The sequence below is a fragment of the Scyliorhinus torazame genome, chromosome 14 (genome assembly GCF_047496885.1).
Source record: "Scyliorhinus torazame isolate Kashiwa2021f chromosome 14, sScyTor2.1, whole genome shotgun sequence".
Classification (NCBI taxonomy): domain Eukaryota; kingdom Metazoa; phylum Chordata; class Chondrichthyes; order Carcharhiniformes; family Scyliorhinidae; genus Scyliorhinus; species Scyliorhinus torazame.
In genome coordinates this window covers 34,654,137-34,674,159 of record NC_092720.1, presented here as the reverse complement: position 1 = coordinate 34,674,159, position 20,023 = coordinate 34,654,137, and the positions used below count along the sequence as shown (strand labels likewise).

The 20,023-nt window shown below is 45.0% G+C and overlaps 1 protein-coding gene across 7 annotated transcripts in view; it reads left to right on the top strand.

Moving 5' to 3' along the window:
• The window catches only part of LOC140389625 (plastin-1-like), a 194,578-nt gene that overhangs the window by 63,416 nt on the left and 111,139 nt on the right, over positions 1-20,023 (top strand). Inside the window, exon 1 of one of the 7 annotated variants that reach the window (XM_072473909.1) lies at positions 4,967-5,045. The exons of 5 other annotated variants lie outside the window; for them this stretch is intronic. The gene's annotated coding sequence lies outside the window, so the exon portion shown is untranslated. Of the gene's footprint in view, positions 1-4,966; positions 5,046-10,926; positions 10,946-20,023 lie in introns of those variants that run through there. One more of the 7 variants, XM_072473908.1, reaches the window with a different exon arrangement.

The window sequence follows — 20,023 nt, the reverse complement described above, 5'->3', positions numbered from 1 at the left end:
AATTTTCACACCTAGAATCGTCACCAAATTTAACTGAACCGCATCCATTCTTTTCCAGCTGTTCACTAAGATAGTTACTTTCAATGAAGGTGTGAGCAATTGTTTTTGGCTTCATTCAAAATCTTGTTTGTCTTGTTTGCTAAGCCTGCTTGACCAAGGATATCTGCATTTTTACAATCCTTCCCTGGCAGCTGCTGTCAACCCTTTGTGGGATCTTTCCCTGTATCCTCTCATGTTTCTCTCAGACCAGATATTGCCAGACTTCCATGTTTCAAATGACACATCTTTCCATATTTTCAATAACACTAACCAACGGACATTGCTGTGCCCACATGAAGTCACTGACCGTCCTCTTCAGAGTTTACTATTCCCTGGTTTGTGATCTGGAATTTTGACATTGGTGTGTCCCAGAGCGAAGTGTATTTATGTGTCGGTGAGAGCAACGGCTTATTTTTGCCTTGTTAATATACCGGATGTGGGTGTCACTGGTGCAATCAACATTTATTGCCCATCATCAGCTGTCCTTTTTGGAGTCACTGTTTCTGTGCCAAAGTTACTCCCACAGTAGTGAGAGATTGGGAATTTTGACCGAGCTATGTATATTTCCAAGTTGGGATGGATTGTGACTTCTTCCAGGTGATCCTGTTTCCATGGTTGATTTAGGTTGCATGTTTAGACGATGCTGTCAAAGAAGCCTTTCGGGATGTTGCTGTTCTGCCTCTTGTCGATGGTACACATGGCAACTATGGTGGCCTGGTGACGGTGGGAATAAGGTTTTAAGTTGTTGGATGGGGTGCCAGTCAATCATACTACTATGTTTGTGGTGATATGCCTGTAAGCAATACCATAGATGGTTGGTGTGCGATCTTCAACTAGTAGGTGGCAGTGCAACCACACCATGTGGCCTCCAGACTGTGGTCATATGACTATGGACTCCCATATAAATGGAGACACATCCAGCCATCATCAGAAGGTGGTTGCAGGAGATGGTAATAAGACACGCACAGGTGAATGTTGGGAGCTAGGTGTAGTTCCAGAGGAATATAAAGAGACTCCATGATAACATGCTCCGTAACAGATTGCTATCTTACCACACAAGACTCAATAAAGATCCTGGTTTGAATAAGTCAAAGTTTTTGATGGATTCCTTTGCAAGACCAAACACACCAGTGTTGAGCTTTTTGAGTTGTTGGAGCAGCACTCATTCACGTAGTGGAGGGTATTCCATTATAACCCTGTTGATTTGTGCCTTGCAAGTTGGTGGACAAGCTTTCGGGAATCGGGGGTGAGGTACTTGCCACTTGGTCAGATTTTCATTTATACTGTGCACCATAAACCTCTTGGGTGGCATCTTGTTAAATGCTTGTTGAAAATCCGTATATACAGCATCTGCGTTTTTCCTTTGGCAGGATTTAAAAATTCGTGGAGCATCACTTGCCTTTTACAGATCCATGTTGCGTCCCCTTAATTAACCACCTAAAATAACTAATGGTAAATAACGTGTGTGGATTTGGTTTGTATATCGCCTTGCACTAGATCTCCATTGCTGCCTGTTGTTTCTGAGATGACTTGCGACAATAGGATTTTCATGGAGGTTCTACTGCTCTTCTGCTGTTATCCTGAACAGAAACCCCAGAGAAGCTGCTTCTACACCCAAGATTATAAGTGAGAAACAGGAATGTTTTCCATGGAAATTTTATCCTTTTCTACTCCCAAGAGTAACCATTGAATGTTTTTAAAACTCTTATTTTGTGTTTAAGGACTTTCAAGGCGCAAAAAATGGTGCCATGGCTGCTGTAGCTTTGGCATTATGGGTGTTATTTAGGTTCCAAAATAGTGCTCGCGTTCACTTCTTGTGCCATCTTGGTCAGAAAATTAGCATGGACTGTGTGCACACCACCTGGTCCGGGAACGTTTCTGCTACCTCCCCTCAGCCTGGAGCAGGATGTGCATCATGTGTGGATCCACAAAGGGGGATGCTCACAGAACCCTGCCTCTTGGAACCAAAAGTGCTGCCTCTGGGCAGAGCAAGGACAGCATTGCAAGCAACTGCAAAGGTGACCGTGGCCCTGAATTCCTAGAACAGTTGCGTCTCCCAGTCTGCCGCTGTGTTACAGCAGTGACTGTTCCTTTATGCCAGGAGGTGGGTCATAATTGTGTTTCCTCTCTGAACAGAGGTAAGCAGCTGAAGTGTGCATGTAGTTGTGCCAGGATAACAGACTTTCTCATGGTGCAGGGCGTCATCGATTGAAACACGTGGCTCTGTGGGTACCGCGTCTCAATGCGAGAATTACCAGTCACTCAGTGTGTGGTTAGTGTCTGACCACATTCTGCATAGTACACTGGTGAATGTTTGCTTTTCTGCAGCAATCATGATGCATTTATTCTGTGCCAGTCCACTCTTCCCTCAATCTTTCAGCCACAAAGTCAAACCAGAGGGATGCTGGACAACAAGCTGCTCCACACATTGTTCATGACTCCCCTCCACAACTCAGCATCCATATGCTGAAAGATATACATCCACATCAAGCAGAGATCGGAATGCTGAAGTATTGGTTTTGTTGCCTCTCCTGCTCGAGAGGACTCCTTCAGTATATCTATACACTTAAAAAAACTTCTATTCCTGGCTAGTTTGCTTTCATCTTCCATTTTTCCCTCTATATCTATATCAATTGTTTGGTTGCTTGCTTCTAAAGCACTCCCAATCCTCCTCATATTTCTACTATTTTTTTGCAACGTTCTCTTAATCTAATACTAGCCGTAGTTTGTTTAGTAATCCATTGATGGATCTTTCATGCTGATTTTATTTTAATGGAATATACTTCAAACTTTCTGAATTCTTTCCTTTAAATGTTTACCAGTGTGCATTCCTTGCCATACATTTTTAGCCTAACTATTCAATAATCCGTTGCTATCTCTCTCTACATGCCTAGGTGACATAGTGTAAATTAGATTCTTGTAAGTGATTGGAATATGTCACTTTCAACCGTAGCATGGAATTTAGTTGTATTATGATCACTCTTTCCCAGTGGAATTTTTCCAGCATTTTCTGTTTTTATTCCATTCTATCTTTGCCAAGTTAATTGGTCCATTTTATATGAGGATTAAAGTCCTCCACGTTTATTACATTGCCTTTGTTATAAATGTCAACGATTTCTTGTGTAATGCTCTGTCCAATGGTATAACCACTGCTGGGGGCTTATAAATTCCAGCAACCAACATTTTCTTGTTATTCCTCATCTACTTTCCTTCCTGATCACCTTGAGGCAAGATCCTTTCTCACTAACGTCCTTGCGTCATACTTCATTATAAGGGCCACTCCTCCCCCTTTTCTGTCATTTAAAAATATTTTGTACCCTGGATTACCAACCTTGGTCACCTTGTAAAGATAGGGTTGGGGGGGGGGGGGGTGATGGTTTCTGTCCCATTTTCGGGGGAAGGGATTGGCGGTGGGGGTGAAACTGCTAGGTCACCCATGACTTGCACCTGGTGAATAGAACCTTCTGCAGGTGCACAGGTGAGTACAACCCCCCAAGGGTGAAGAGAATCATGCCCGGGCACCGTTCTGTGTCCATGGGAGGGGTGCTGCTCCGAGAGGATTCCAGGGGTGGGGGGGGGCTCTATTTTTTACTTTTTAAAATCAGGGCACCCTTTTAAAAATGGCTTCTATAAACTTCACTTTTTAGAAGTGCCTGAAACAACAGCGGAGGAAGCCGCCCGAGCATCAGCGGCTTCCATCCCGTTTCTCGTGCCCGTTGAAAATTCCGGCCCATGGCTCTGCAATTGTGATGAGATCTAAACTGCTTCTCTTTTTCTGCCAATCGATCATCTTTCTTATTACAGATGCTTCATGCATTTAGATAAAGAGCCTTTCGTTATTTTTATTTTACAACCATGCTTTGCGTGAACCTTTTGCTACTACACTATGACCGTCAAATTATTTGTCCCTTCCTGTCCCACTCTGCTTGTCTTTTACCCACAGCATGGTCTTGGCAGTAGATGGAAGGCTGTTGATTATTTCAAAACAAAAGGACACTGCAAAGTGGATGACAGCAATAACCATTGGTATAATCTGGATTGGTGGAGAGCAGCTGTTTTAAAGGTTTGATTCTGTTTGACCACTGCTAGAAGCACAGGAGACCATTTGGTCCATTGTCCCTCTGGTGGCTCGTTGAAAAACCTATCCATTTAGTTCTACTCGCCTCCTGTTTTTTGAAAAATGTCCTCCAGCATTCATCTAATTCTCTGATGAAAATTCCTACTGAGTTTACTTGCACCACTTTTTATAAAAATGGTACATTCGCGATCACGGCAACTTGGTGTATAAAGGAAACCTTCCCTCACGTCACCCCTGACACCAGTCTGTGTCCATTTGTTACGGACCTTTTTGCTGCTGGAAGGCTTTTTTCTTCAAAGAAGAAGTCTTGCAACACCAGGTTGAAGTCCAACAAGGTTTGTTTGGAATCACTAGCTTTCAGAGCGTAGGTGACTCACCTGGTGAAGGAGCTGCACTCCGAAAGCTAGTGATTCCAAACAAACCTGTTGGACTTCAACCTGGTGTTGTAAGACTTCTTACTGTGCCCACCCCAGTCCAGCGGCGGCATCTCCACATAATTTCTCTTTAAAGACTCTGCAATAGTTTATCATTTTAAACAACTCCACTAAATCTCATCTTTACCTTCTGCACTCTAAGCATAACAACACCAGTTTCTCCGGTCTTTAAACCTAACTGTTAATCCCTTATCCCAATATTAAAAAATATTGCATATTATCACATGCAGTAAAAATTCCTGCAAAAATCAGAAGCTAGAATTGGAGCCAAAAGTTAATTGCACCCTACAGTCAAGACATAGGAGGGCAAAGTTTCATCGTGCTCTGCTCCCTATTTTCTGCTGATTGTGAAGTTTGCATGGAGACTGCAGTCAGTATTGGAGCTGCTGCCTACCCAAACTGTTCCATTTCCTTTGACCACCTTTTGTTTAAATGGGTGGACATTTTAAAGATGCTTCCGTCTTGCGAGTTGCTGCAGAACTGTTGCTAACTGGGTACTGGTGAAGTAGCACTGAGGATATTCTTCAGATCTAACTCCGCGATTCCTAAGTTAAGGCTATGCTATAAACTAAAATGTTAATTTATTAGCAAATTCCACTGAAGGCTGCTGTCAGTAGTGGGAAGGATTGGCGAAGAGGGTCGTGAATTAACGTGCTAATAGCAAGGTCTTTAAGTATTCGGAGTCTGGAAACCACTGGGGATCGAATACAGTAATGTGAAAGGTGCGTCAGGGTAGATCCTGGTGGCCTTCGCGGATAAGGTTTCAAGTTGCTACTTTGTTTCAGTCTTCATTATTAAAATGATGCTGAATTCCGAATAGCACTTCATGGAGTTTGGGCTAAAATTGAGAATTTCAAAGTGATTATATAATCTTGGTCAGAAGAAATGATTTTGAAAGCAGATTGTGTTGCCGGCCCCGACTCCATTCACCTGAAAGTGTGAAAAGAGACCGGGGCTGTGTTTTGTGAGCCATTTCCTCTTGACGTTATCAGATCTCTGTGAAGCTGTGCAGAATTTATATTAAAGAAAAATAATTCGTATTACGGAAATAACAAAGCCGCGTATTTGATATTTGCTCGGAAAGTGTATTGATGATGTCCTATACAACTAGATTGTTGGAGAAAGGGTGATTGGGGAACTTCAGCATGACTTCTGGCAAAGAAGGTTCTATTTCCTGCCTGTTGTTTAGGAATGTCAGATGCTGGGTTGGTGATTTTCAAAATACTATTGGCACAAAAGGTTAGGAAATAAATTGGAGCCCTATTTGTCACAAGACAAATTTTGGCTTGTGTAAGTAACTACTTCCATCCTCCTAGACTGAGGATAGTTATTAATGGTGGTAGTAGTGCTGGGTGCAAGCTAGTCACTAGTGGAATCCCACAGGAATTGTTGTTGCAGCCGTTGCAGTTGTTACGGACAGGAGGAGGATTCATTTAAACTGCCCTGATCACATCCAGAAACAGAAAGGTGATTTTGATTTTTGTCCTTCATAAGTGGTGGTATATTTTCTCCAACCTTTCAGTTTGGAGTGATCTGATCCTCTATTAATAATCCCATGGTAAAATCGAGATCAGGTAAAATAAGAGGATTGACTTATTTTACACTCAAAATGCAGGATGTTTTTTTTTTTTGTTGCAACATCTGCCCCTTTTGCATTCAGACTATAAAAGAGGCATAAGCAAAAGAAAGAGGTACAGGGAAAGACCACAGTAAAAATAAGAGAGATGGTTTCATGCGAGTCCAGCATCAAAAATCCAATCTGTATTCCTTCAGAGGTTTGTAAGGTGATCTGCTTTTCCAGAAGCAAGGACCTCCAATGGAAGAAGGCACGTAGAGGAGATAAATAAGTCTTAAAGACACAGACAGGAGTTCCAGGAATTCTAATAGCACACAATGCATATGAGGGCCAGACAATTTACATAGGCAGAGCTCTTTCTGCTGCTACCTGTTCGGTGGTAAAATGGTTGATTGCCATGGCAATAATGCAGGTTCTAGCAATACCTTCCACTTCTCCTGGGTGTTGGACAAAGGATGTTTTTTTCCAGGTCTAGAATCTTGAGAGTTTTAATGGAGGAGTCAGGGTCAGTTTTGCCCTTGTAGATATACCAACGGCATTGGCTGGAGCTCTGCCATAGAAATGAGAAGGGTGTTGGTGCATTTCTTTAGAATTTGATTTTCTACAGCATTACGCATCTTTAAAGATAACTAGGTCCCCTGCTGGTTTCCTGAAGGCTAGAAATTTCTCTGGTATGAGACATGATAGTCAGGCATGTCAGGGTCCATTTCTAAAGTGAAATAATTTTACAAATTATTCTTGTTGACATTTTCCTTCCTGTCCTCTGGATGGGACACTGTTCACCTTTGTCAATTATCTGGTTGAAGACTCAAGGGGAACCTTTGGCAAGTATAATGCAATGATAGGTGTGACGAGAGATTAGGCCTCTGCAGATTATTTTAATATTGATAAATATAACTCTATGGACTTGGATAGAGGTAACACTCCATGTATATGTTGTGATTTTATGGGTATATACCTTTAAGGAAGTATATTTAAAAATGCTTGTCGTTACACACCTCGACAGGATGGATCACTCCCATGACTTGTATTCGGTCAGAAAGTAGGAGTAAGATGTGTACATAATCTCCCGGTTAACTCTTATCTGCATATATTCTCAGCTTCAAATAATGAACCTGATGTGTTGGGTGTTCCGATACACAAACGAACCAACACGGTTGTGGATGGTACAACTCTGTTTTATTATTCTGTACAATAATAACTATTAACTTCTGGCCGTGGTTCGTACTTCACCAGCTAACCTGTGGACCCAGCCCTAGCATTATCTTTGTGAGGCACTCAGCACATGGTGTATGTCTGAGTGGCATGCTGTGAGCTCTGTGCTCTGAGCTATCTCCTGGTAGAATGAGCGGGATCTGTGGTGTTCCCTGTTTAATAGTGCGTGTGCTCTCACTGGTGATTGGCTGCGATGTTGTGTGTGTGTTGGTTGGTCCATCTACCTGTCCATCAGTGTGTGTGTGATTGCACCATGATATGTTAATATGGATATCATGACATCCCCCCTTTTCACAAAGATATGTGCCTACATGGTAATAAATATTGGTGTGTACTGAGTGCATCTGAGTATGTGTGTGCAATATTTACAACATGTACATGAGGCTAAACTGTATACATAGGAAGGTGTCGGGTGCAACAGAGCAACGAGGTTGTACCACAAACAAAAAAAGTGCAATCATCAAATATCAAAAGAGAACTCCTGGAACAACAAGAAAGAAACAGGTTAACATTATTGCACAACAAGTTAGAGAGTCCAATGTGCAAACAGGCTCATAAGTTCAGTCTATTAGGTGGGCGATGAATTCGGGTTGACCGTTAGGGTGGCACACCATTCATCGCCCGGATTAATGCTGTGCACTGGAATCGGCTGGTTCGTCCTACTTGGGGACATCCGATTCCTGTCTATTACCGCAACGCGGAAGGGTTCCCGGTCGTCGGTATCACCGGTCTACACGTCGTCAGGGTATGACTCGGTGTATGGGGGCTGAATGGCCCGCACGTCCCTGCGAGGCTGGCGGAATTGCAGAGAGTTGGCAGGTTGAGCTGCTCGACAGCGGGCAGCGTAGTGGCCCATCCTGCCGCAGCGGAGGCATTGTCGCGTTTTGGCTGGACATTGCCGCTTTAAGTGTGCGGATCCACTGTTGCCGCACGTCGTGACGTCATGGCGTTCGTTGCGCCTCCGCGCATGCACGTGCATTCCTGCATAGAGCGTGCCTACGCATCACGTCCCTCTGCGTCGCCATCCCCTCTTTTGGTGCGTACAAGCGCGTGAGCCCTCGAAAAGCGCACAAAATGGCCGCCCTCGTCCGGGCCGCGGGCCGTGAGGAACTCTATCGACTGGACCCGCTCGGCCTCGTAGGACCCCTGCCGTGCTGATTTGGCCGCCTGGAATTGGGAGTACCGGCTGGTCGCGTTTTCGTGGAGGATGCAGGTTTCGATGACGGTGGCTAGGGTGAGGCATTTTATTTTGAGGAGCTGCTGGCGTAGGGTGTCTGAGGTGACCCCAAAAACTATCTGATCCGGAATAATGGAGTCGGAGGTGGCCTAATAGCCGCATGACTGCGCGAGGATACGGAGGTGTGTCAAATAAGATTGAAAAGGCTCATCCTTACCCTGCAGGCGCTGCTGGAAGAGGTACCTCTCGAAGCTCTCATTAACTTCCACACTGAAGTGTTCCTCAAATTTTAGAAGGACTGTCTTGTACTTCGTCTTGTCCTCGCCTTCCGCGAATGTCAGGGAGTTGTAGATGTGGATGGCGTGTTGCCCTGCCGTGGAGAGGGGGAGGGCGATCTTCCTGGTGTCCGATGCATTCTCCCTGTCTGTGGCTTCTAGGAAGAGCTGGAAGCGCTGTTTAAACAGCTTCCAGTTGACGCTGAGATTTCCAGCGATTTGGAGCGGCTGCGGCGGGCTGATGGTGTCCATGGCACAGGATGGCGGATCTCTGAAGAGGTGCAGGTAGGTCTCAGTCGCTGGCGAGTTTCCAGACCTGGTATCATGTCGTGTTGGGTGTTCCGATACACAAACGAACCAACACGGTTGTAGATGGTACAACTCTGTTTTATTATTCTGTACGATAATAACTATTAACTTCTGGCTGTGGTTCGTACTTCACCAGCTAACCTGTGGACCCAGCCCTAGCATTATCTTTGTGAGGCACTCAGCACATGGTGTATGTCTGAGTGGCACGCTGTGAGCTCTGTGCTCTGAACTATCTTCTGGCAGAATGAGCGGGAACTGTGGTGTTCCCTGTTTTATAGTGCGTGTGCTCTCACTGATGATTGGCTGTGATGTGTGTGTGTGTTGGTTGGTCCATCTACCTGTCCATCAGTGTGTGTGCGTGATTGCACCATGATATGTTAATGTGGATATCATGACAGAACCTTCATTATTACACCAGTTCTGGTGTATGGTGCGTTTTTGTCGAGAAGAGACGAATGTAACAATATGCACCAATACAGGGTTGCATGGATCAAAGTTCTGATACATACGATGAGTGCAAATTCACTAAGTATTCAGAAGTAAGCTGACCAGGTTCTTGAATATGGATAATGTAACAACACATAAAAGCTAAGTGTGAAGTGCACCACCTCCTAAAACTTAATTGAAGACCTTTTAGAGGTTGGAGACAACTTGCGCAGAACATCACCTTCTTTAATATGTTCCAGAGATTGTATAGATGTTCGTAATTGTGTGACGATTGCACCTTAGTACAGGTTCCATGGACTAATCTGTCTTTTCCTGATATTATTTCCATATGTACCTTTTTTTTTCTTGTGGCATTTACACTGAACATTCAGTAGTGAAGATGGGCATTGTCACATTTCTTTCATATGGACAAAACTGCAGAAGTTAGGGGATTGAATCGTGACCTGCAACAAATTCTGCTTCATACAGGGGATTTCCACTTTCCTTATTCTCGGTTTGTGCTATGATCATCTTCCCTTAACAGTTAAGGCGTTTGAAGGCTACAAAGCAAACAAGCCCTCCAGTGGCGGCTATTTGTAGAAATAGATACCAATGGACAGTCAAACTGCAACATGCTCAATCAAATTTGTAAATTATAAAGTTGAATGTGTTTTGGCTGCTGCTTTAGCTTGACTCGGACTATGGGCCTGCAAAGCATGGGAGCGTGCAAAGAAAATGTTCGCTTCATAAATGTACATTTGCAAGGACTCCGAAATTTTCACTTGGTTTGTGGTTAAAACTCAGAAGCTATTATGACCGAATCCTGGCTAATATTGCAAGTGCAATACTCTTCCAGTGGATTCCAGCTGTTTAAGATAACAAACTCCACAAAGTTATTTGTTTGCAGCTAACTTTAAGAATGTTGACTGTAGTTAATTTTCTAAGAAGACTCGTTCTTGCGTTACTCACCCTTTTTTTTGAGATGCATGGTATATTTTAAACTACTCATTCATGGGAGGTACCCTGCACTGGCTAGGCCAGCATTTATTGCCCCTTCCTAATTGCCCTTGAGGTGGCGGTGGGCTGCCATCTTGAACACTGCAGTTCATTAATTGTTTGTTATATTGAAATTCTCTTGCTCTTCCCTTTCACCTGCCTGAGGCCAGCTTCAATCCCAATTGCCTTGTCTGTGTGTTGCACTTCAGAATTTGAGACCTTTGGGCATGTTACACATTAACTTGCTTGGGAGCACAGTCACACGAGTATCAAAGGTCAACCAGTTCAGGCTACACTGAGGAACTCTGGATTTTTGTTCTGCACGTGATTGGATTTTGTGCCTGGTATACTCTCTTAAAGCTTACTTGCTGGCAGGCTACATAACTCCCAGTATTACTGCAACCCTGCAAGGTTCAGGAGGTAATAATTTTAATTGAAAGACTGGCTCGACCATCGTTTTACGTTTAACCCATGTGATAAAATTCATTGTGAGAAAATAATATATGGTGGTACTCATTTTGGGGGAACAATTAATTGAATGCAGAAATTGAAGTGTGTTATAATGGTCTTTAGTTTGAGCACCCAAAAATTGTGAGGATAAAATTAAATTGAGCTAAATACGAGACTGTAAGTTTGTAAAAAATATTTTCTGTAATGTAACTTGATAGGTACAAGGTCACAACATTTTTACGTTTTTGAAGCACTTGTATATCAAGATAAATAAATATTAAATGTGTCATACCAGTATTATGACCTCACTCATTTGGGCGGATTTTCTGAAAATAACTTGTTTTTAAAAAAATAAAAAATAAAATCAAATATTTTTTTTAAATGTTAGGTTCAAGGAAAAACAGGTAGTTTTTAGGGAATTAGATATGTATTTGTAAACCATAGAAATAAGGTGTACCTTTAAGTAAGTTTAATTTAATGATTTGGTGACTGGCAGGGTAAAACGTAAAGTTAGAATCATGTTGGACAAAGCCATGTGTGGGGGCTGGTTAAGTGCCAACTGGGTTCCTATTGTGTTTGGAGAGGGTTATAGTATGAAGATGAAATAGGCCAGCAGAGGTATGTGGGTGTTGCTTAGCAACTGAGGCCTTCTAAGGTAGAGAAGCTTTTAAGTTTTAGCTTTGTTAAATTGATTGCAATTGGAGATAGGTAGTGAGAGAGAAGGCAGTTAGAGTAGCTCTGCTTGAAGCAGCTGTTTTATTGGATTGGATTTGTTTATTGTCACGTGTACCGAGGTACAGTGAAAAGTATTTTTCTGCGAGCAGCTCAACAGATCATTAAGTACATGGGAAGAAAAGGGAATAAAAGAAAATACATAATAGGGCAACACAACATATACAATGTAACTACATAAGCACTGGCATCGGATGAAGCATACAGGGTGTAGTGTTAATGAGGTCAGTCCATAAGAGGGTCATTTAGGAGTCTGGTGACAGTGAGGAAGAAGTTGATTTTGAGTCTGTTCGTGTGTCTTCTCAGACTTCTGTATCTCCTGCCCGATGGAAGAAGTTGGAAGAGTGAGTAAGCCGGGTGGGTGGGATCATTGATTATGCTGCCTGCTTTCCCCAGGCAGCGGGAGGTATAGATGGAGTCAATGGATGGTGTTCACGACTCTCTGAAGTTTCTTGCGGTCCTGGGCCGAGCAGTTGCCATACCAGGCTGTGATGCAGCCCGATAGGATGCTTTCTGTGGTGCATCTGTAAAAGTTGGTAAGGGTTAATGTGGACATGCCGAATTTCCTTAGTTTCCTGAGGAAGTATAGGCGCTGTTGTGCTTTCTTGGTGGTAGCGTCGACGTGGGTGGACCAGGACAGATTTTTGGCGATGTGCACCCCTAGGAATTTGAAACTGCTAACCATCTCCACCTCGGCCCCCTTGATGCTGACAGGGATGTGTACAGTACTTTGCTTCCTGAAGTCAATGACCAGCTCTTTAGTTTTGCTGGCATTGAGGGAGAGATTGTTGTCGCTACACCACTCCACTAGGTTCTCTATCTCCCACCTGTATTCGGACTCGTCGTTATTCGAGATCCGGCCCACTATGGTCGTATCGTCAGCAAACTTTTAGATGGAGTTGGAACCAAGTTTTGCCACACTGTCGTGTGTGTACAGGGAGTAGAGTAGGGGGCTAAGTACGCAGCCTTGCGGGGCCCCGGTGTTGAGGACTATTGCGGAGGAGCTGTTGTTGTTCATTCTTACTGATTGTGGTCTGTTGGTCAGAAAATCGAATATCCAGTTGCAGAGTGGGGAGCCAAGTCCTAGGTTTTGGAGCTTTGATATGAGCTTGGCTGGGATTATGGTGTTGAAGGCGGAGCTGTAGTCAATAAATAGGAGTCTGATGTAGGAGTCCTTGTTTTCGAGATCTCTAGGGATGAGTGTAAGGCCAGGGAAATGGCGTCTGATGTGGACCGGTTGCAGCGGTATGCGAATTGCAGTGGATCAAGGCGTTCTAGAAGACTAGAGAGGGAACATCTCACTCAGCTTTTCTGGAAGGAAAGCCATACCATGGAGTAATCGTGAAGAAAACAATTGCAGAGATCTGAAGACCAGCTAATTAAGGAAACTAGAGAAATCAAGAGAAGTTTCAAAGAAGTCTGAAGTTAAAGGCACGAGAACAGAGCACTGTTCAGTAAAACCAGACAGCGAAGAAGACACCAGAAAGATATCTGAAGTGATTTTCAGGTTTGTGAGATTTTACTGCAGCCTGTGGACCGGGACTGGAACACTAGAAATCAGTGGCTGAATCTCAGGGTTTGTGTAAAAACAGTGAAGGCAAAGGAAATCTAAAAAGGGTGGTGATAAATCCTGGACTGGATTCACTGTTAAACGCGTCATGGAAGCTTGGATTTAGAGAGTCATTTGTAAAGCCTGGACTGGATTTCAGAATGAAAACTGTTAAGGGAAAGTATTATTATGGGAGAAGATTTTAAAGTTTGTTTTTGGAAGTAAAGTTTGTAAACGCACACATGCCGATCATTTGGGGGGGATTCCAAGGAGACATCCACAAACGTTAACTTGGGGTTCAGAGTGGAGACTGTATTTGCCCACAGTCATCTTGTGTGTTTAAAAGTGACTTAGTGTGAATGAGAACATGGTAGTTTAAGATGTACTTTGTAATCTGTGTTAATCCTAAAACCTGTGTATAATTGTTAAACTAAGTGGGGGGGGGGGGGGGGGAGGAGATCCAATTTTTCATAATATTTTTTCCTTGTTGCTAAAACTAATCAGTGATCCTGTGACTCTGGTCCTCCCACTTTATTTGGAAAAATAAAATAAACTTGTGGGGCGTGATTCTCCACTCCCGCGCCGGTGGGAGTATCGCCTGGGGTGCCAAAATTTCCCGGGACGCCGGTCCGACGCCCTCCCGCGATTCTCCCAAGTGGCGGGAACGGCCCTGTCGAGTTCCACGGGCCGCAGGCCGGAGAATCGCCGGAGACACCCAAAATGGCGATTCTCCGGCACCCCTGCTATTCTCAGGCCCTGATGGGCCGAGCGACCAGGCCAAAACGGCGGGTTCCCCCTGGCGCCGTCCACACCTGGTCGCTGTCGTCGGGAACAGCGCGGGAACGCTGGGGGGGTGGGGGGTCCTGCAAATGTGCCTCAAATGTGGCATGGCCCGCGATCGGTGCCCACCGATCGTCGGGCCGTCCTTTCTGAAGGACGACCTCCTTCCTTCTGCGGCCCCGCAAGATCCATCCGCCATCTTCTTCTGGGGCGAACTCAGAGAGGACGGCAACCATGCATGCGCAGGTGACGTCATCTATGCGGCGCCGCCTTTATGCGGCGACAAGGCCTGGCGTGTGTAGATGATGCGGCCCCGATCCTAGCCCATTGTCGGGGCCTGAATCGATCGGGATAGGGGCCGTTTCGCGCCGTCATGACCCTCGACGGCGTTCACGACGGCGTGGGCACATCGGCGCGGGAGTGGAGAATCCCGCCCATGGTCTTTTGAGCCAGGATTCCATTCTGAGCTCTTCACCCCCAATTAGAACATCAACTGGAATCCTAACATGGGCCACAGTCATAACCAGTGAAGAAGCCCCAAAACAATAACCTTTTGGAAAATATATTCGTAGATTGAATGATCCCTGTGTGCATTGCTTTTTTGTGTAGGGATAAGAACTTTTTTTCTACATTTTAAGGAATGAAACCTTACAGACTACCGGGCATTGAACCAGGCATCGGAAGCGACAACGGCAAACCCAGCCCTGCCGATCTGCAAAGTCATCCTTACTAACATCTGGGGGCTTGTGCCACAGTTGGGAGAGCTGTCTCACAGACCAGTTAAGCAACAGCCTGATATAGTGATACTCATGGAATCATATCTCACAGACAATGTCCCAGACACCACTATCACTAGCAGGACATTCCCAGATTGGCAGCACAAGTGGCTAGAACTGTGGATTCACAGCGCCAGGGTCCCAGGTTCGATTCCCTGCTGGGCCATTGTCAGTGCGGAGTCTGCTCGTTCTCCCCGTGTCTGCGTGGGTTTCCTCCGGGTGCTCCGGTTTCCTCCCACAGTCCAAAGATGTGCAGGTTAGGTGGATTGGCCATGCTAAGTTGCCCTTAGTGTCCAAAAAGGTGGGGAGGGGTTATTGGGTTACGGGGACAGGGTGGAAGTGAGGGCTTAAGTGGGCCGGTGCAGACTCAATGGGCCGAATGGCCTCCTTCTGCACTGTATGTTCTGAGGGTGGCATGGGTGCAGAGTATGCTCTGGGTGGGGGACTTCAATGTCCATCACCAAGAGTGGCTCGCTAGCACCACCACTGACCGAGCTGGCCGAGCCCTAAAGGACATAACTGCTAGACTGGGACTGCAGCAGGTGGTGAGGGAACCAACAAGAGGGGAAAAATATCCTTGACCTCATCCTCGCCAGTCTGCCTGCTGCAGATGCATCTGTCCATGGCAGTGACCATGTCACTGTCTTGACATTGAGGATACAGTCCATTGTGTTGTGTGGCACCACCACCATACTAAATGGGATAGACTTCAAACAGATCGAGCAACTCCAGACTGGGTATCCATGAGGCGCTGTGGGCCATCAGCAGCAGAATTATATTCAACCATAATCTGTAACCTCACGGCCTGGCATATTCCCCACTCTACCATTACCACCAAGCCGGGCTTCAACTCTGGTTCAATAAAGAGTGCGGGAGAGCATGCCAGGAGCAACATCAGGCACACTGTAAAATGAGGTGTTGACCTGGTGAAGCTACAACACAGGACTACTTGTATGCAAAACAACATAAACAGCAAGTAATAGACAGAGCTAAGCGATTCCACAATGAACCCATCAGAACTAAGCTCTGTAGTCCTGCCACATCCAGCCATGAATGGTGGTGGATAACTAAACAACTCACTGGAGGAGGAGGCTCCACAAATATCCCCATCCTCCATGATGGAGGAGCCCAACATGTATGTGCAAAAGACAAGGCTGAGGCATTCACAATAATCTTCAGCTAGAAATGCCGAGTGGATGATCCATCTCGGTCTCCTCCGGAGGTCCTCAGCATCACAATGTCAGTCTTCAGCCAATACGATTCACTCCACGTGATATCAAGAAACGGCTGAAGGCACTGGATACTGCAAAGGCTATGGGTCCTGGCAATAGTACTGAAGATTTGTGTTCCAGAACTTACTGCACCCCTAGCCAAGCTGTTCCAGTACAGCTACAACACTGGCATCTACCTGGCAATGTGGAAAATTGCCCAGGTGTGTCCTGAACACATGAGTTAGGACAAATCCAACCCAGCCAATTATCACCCTATCAGTCTACTCTCCATCATCAGCAAAGTAATGGAAGGAGTCATCAACAGTGCTATCAAGCAGCACTTACTCACTTACAATAACCTGCTCGCGGATGCTCAGTTTTAATTCTGCCAGGGTCACTCAACCCCTGACCTCATTACAGCCTTGGTTCAAACATGGGCAAAAGAGCTGAATGCCAGAGGTGAGGTGAGAGTGACTGCCCTTCATATCAAGGCAGCATTTGACCGAGTATGGCATCAAGGAGCCCTAGCTAAACTGGAGTCAATGGGAATCAGGGGGGAAACTCTCAACTGATTGGAGTCATACTGGCACAAAGGAAGATGTTTGTGGTGGTTGGAGGTCAATCATCTCAACAAGACATCACTGCAGATTTTCCTCAGAATAATGGCCTGGGCCCAACCGTCTTTAGCTGCTTCATCGATGACCTGCCTTACATCATAAAGTCAGAAGTGGGGATGTTTGCAGGTGACAGCACAATGTTCAACACCATTCGTGACTCCTCAAGGTCCATGTTCAAATACAGCAAGACCTGGACAATCTCCAGGCTTGGACTGACCAGTGGCAAGTTACATTTACGCCACACAAGTGCCAAGCAATGACATCTCCTACAAGAGGGGATCTAACCATCGCCCCATGACATTCAATGATGTTACCATCGCTGAAACCCCACAATCAGCATCCTGGGGGTTACCATTGATCGGAAACTGAACGTGACTAGCCACATTAATACTGTGGCTACCAGGGCAGTTCAAAAACTAGGAATCCACGGCGGGTAACTCACCTCCTATCCCACCAAAGCCTGTCCACCATCTACAAGGCACAAGTCAGGAATATAATGGAATACTCTCCACTTGCCTGGAGGAGTGCAGCTCCAAAAACACTCAAGAAGCACAACACCATCCAGGACAAAGCTGGGTCCGCTTGATTGGCACCCCTTCCACAAACAGTGGAATAGTGGCAGCCGTGTGCACCATCTACAAGATGCACTGCAGTAATTCACCAAGGTTCCTTAGGCAGCACCTTCTAAACCCATGACCACTACCACCTAGAAGGACAAGAGCAGCACATACCCGTGAACCCCACCACCCTGGAGCTTCCCCTCCAAGTCACTCACCACCCTGACTTGGAAATATGTTGCCGTTCCTTCACTGTCGCTGGGGCAACATACTGGGATTCCCTCCCAAACAGCACTGTGGATGTACCTACACCTGAAGGACTGCAGCAGTTCAAGAAGGCAACTCTTCCCCCCCCCCCCCTCCCCCAAAATGTCTGAAGGGCACCTAGGGATGGGCAATAAATGCTGGCCTACCCAGCGAATCTCACATCCTGTAAATGAATTTTTAAAAAAAGAATGCATCTCTTGGCCAAGGTGCAGCTAAACGGGCAGGTTCCTTTGTGCAATGAGGACTCCTTTAAATATCAATTGTGTTTGGATACTCCTTTCAATGTTCATGGCATCTGAAATTAAATATCAAAAAATCTAAAATGTGCAGTTTATTCTGAAGGTCTGTACTGAATAATCAATACTTTTCCACATTCCCATTTCCCCGTAAGCCAGTGATTGTTCTCACTTTTTATTCTGCCGCACGTTTTTCTTTGGCCAAATTCTCAATTGAAATTCTCCGAGTATCATCACTGTACAATTTAGGACTGATTTTAAAAAGCAGCACATGAAATATTTTTTGTGTTCTGAAATGAATGCCCAATTGAATATATGAATAGAGATGTTTTACTGTAATTGTATGTTAAGTAATGGGTTAAGAGACATTGCAATTAGTTGTCTCATTTATGTTAAGTATCCATTAATTGACACTGATATGTAAAGGGGCTTCAGGTGGTCTCTGTCAGGTGATGGTATAGTGAGAGTTTTGTGCAAAGGCTGTTGGAAGGAAATAAATGTGTGTTTGTGAAAAAGGAACAGAACTTTAGACTCTTCATATCACAGCCACTAATACGTCTAACCATGTATAGGGCATATCGTGTGCAGTTTTGGTGTCCTTATCTGAGGAAGGATGTTCTTGCTATGCAGTGAGCGCAGCGAAGGTTTACCAGGCTGATTCCTGGGATGGCGGGACTGTCATATGAGGGGAGACTAAGTTGGCTAGGAGCATATTCATTGGCGTTGGATATTCATTGGGGTTTAGAAGAGTGAGAGGAGATCTCCTGGAAACTTACAAAATTCTAACAGGATTGGACAGGATAGATTCAGAGAGAATATTCCCGATTGGTTTGTCCAGAACTAATTTGAGAATAAGGGTAAACCTTTTAGGACAGAGGTGACGAGAAATCTGTGGAATGTGCTACCACAGAAAGTAGTTGAGGCCAAAACATTGTGTAATGTCAAGAAGGGATTAGATATATCTGTCGGGGCTAAAGGGGTATGGGGGGGGGGGGGGGGGGGGGGGAGAAGCAGGATCAGGCTATTGAACTTGATGATCAGCCATGGTCATAATGAATGGCAGAGCAGGCTTGAAGGGCCGAATGGCCTCCTCCTGCTTTTGTTTTCAAAGTTACTCTGTTTCTATCCTTTAGAATTAAGTGACATTTGATCTTGAAATAAAACACTGTTGACAGCCACAGGAGAAATGGAAACAAAAAGGTAAAGCATATCTTTAAATTCAGATACTGTCAGCCTATTGGATTATCAAGTGTACATGGTTCTATTTCCTAAACTTTGAGGGGGGATTTAAAAGTTATTAATCATATGGGGCTGGATTTTTCACCTTGGTTGTAGAAATCGGGAGTTGGGTATCTTGTCAGAATGCAGATGGGCTGGAGTTGGGGCCAGTGCTTCCGAAAGTTAGTTTGAGGAAAATCTTGGGCCGATGGATGCTGATAGGGGCAGATTACAAGGCCCACCTCCATACTGGGATATTGGTTCAATTCTTTAGATGAGCATGAGGCTTCTTGCCTTATTCACCCCTCCATGCCTCCCTTGCTGACTCCCCATGCTGTCTCCCCATACTCCTTCAGCCCCCACCATGCCCCCCCCCCCCCCCCCCCACCATAATCCATAATATACAGAATGCTTGAACGGGAAACTTTTGAGATGATCACCAAATTGTCAAACAGTGATTTCAAGAACCACTTAAAAAATTGTTATCTTAAAACTGTCGAGCTAATCAAACTCTCCGTCCATTTGACAGCTTTATAAACAACCTCTGCTGAGCTGAATCCATTAGCGAGGTTTGAACAACAAAGAACAAAGAAATGTACAGCACAGGAACAGGCCCTTCGGCCCTCCAAGCCCGTGCCGACCATGCTGCCCGACTAAACTACAATCTTCTACACTTCCTGGGTCCGTATCCCTCTATTCCCATCCTATTCATATATTTGTCAAGATGCCCCTTAAATGTCACTATCGTCCCTGCTTCCACCACCTCCTCCGGTAGCGAGTTCCAGGCACCCACTACCCTCTGCGTAAAAAAACTTGCCTCGTACATCTACTCTAAACCTTGCCCCTCTCACCTTAAACCTATGCCCCCTAGTAATTGACCCCTCTACCCCGGGGAAAAGCCTCTGACTATCCACTCTGCCTATGCCCCTCATAATTTTGTAGACCTCTATCAGGTCGCCCCTCAACCTCCTTCGTTCCAGTGAGAACAAACCGAGTTTATTCAACCGCTGAGTTTGGAACTCAGCCAAGCAGTTTCCATTGCATAATGATTTGGTTTAAACTTCAGAGCTGAATAAAGTCTTTGAAGTCATTGAAAGAGCTCAGT